Source organism: Pararge aegeria, chromosome 22 (assembly GCF_905163445.1).
Source record: "Pararge aegeria chromosome 22, ilParAegt1.1, whole genome shotgun sequence".
NCBI classification, from domain to species: Eukaryota; Metazoa; Arthropoda; class Insecta; order Lepidoptera; family Nymphalidae; genus Pararge; species Pararge aegeria.
In genome coordinates this window covers 4,111,737-4,112,535 of record NC_053201.1, presented here as the reverse complement: position 1 = coordinate 4,112,535, position 799 = coordinate 4,111,737, and the positions used below count along the sequence as shown (strand labels likewise).

General features: G+C 38.2%; 1 non-coding gene across 1 annotated transcript; it reads right to left on the bottom strand.

The window, feature by feature from the left end:
- Positions 1–425: 425 nt before the first annotated feature.
- Trnak-cuu lies at positions 426–498 on the bottom strand. The gene has a single exon. It is a non-coding gene; the product is annotated as a tRNA-Lys (tRNA).
- Between the last annotated feature and the right edge of the window lie 301 nt (positions 499–799).

Genomic DNA, 799 nt, shown 5'->3' with positions numbered 1-799 from the left:
CTTTAATTGCAAAAAAATATTTTTGGATATAGTATATAACTACGGAGAATCGTAGGGTGGTTTATCAAAATTAATCATCATGCCAGTTCTAGCAGTACCAACTGTAACGCTAAGTCGCTTAGCGGCACGTCTTTGTCGGTAAGGTGGTAACTATCCACGACCGAAGTCTCCCACCTAGCCAGATCAGAGAAAATTAAAAAAATATATAAATTGCCAAATAGCCCATGTCGGGGATCGAACCTGGGGCCCTCCTACATAAATCAACAGCGCTCACCGCTGCGCCGTCGAATTCGTCACAAAGTTTTAGATTTTTTTCTAGTTTTATTTTGGTGCATAAGTTATTTAAGGTTATTTTGCTTTTTATAAATGTTTTAATGATTTTAAATATTTTATAATGATCGTAAATATAAAAAAAAAAGTGATGTCGCCCAACGTGGGGCTCGAACCCACGACCCTGAGATTAAGAGTCTCATGCTCTACCGACTGAGCTAGCCGGGCTGGTGACGGAGATGTTGAATTTAAAATATAGTTAACTTCCATTGCGTTAATGTACCTAGGTATTAAAATGTTTTCATCTTAGAAGTTTTTTATAAACAAATGAATTGAAAATAAATCTTTTAGGTAGTTGTTTCTTGCAACTTCGCCTGTGTTTTTTTCGTTTTTTTTGAATCCCGCGCGAACTGTACCCCGGGCTATAAAGGCTCCAATCGAAAAAAAACGCTGACGAAACCGCGAGAAACAGCTATAATTACTTGACCACTCTGATGGCCCACTTGAAGGTAAGTGGAAAACTATCGCC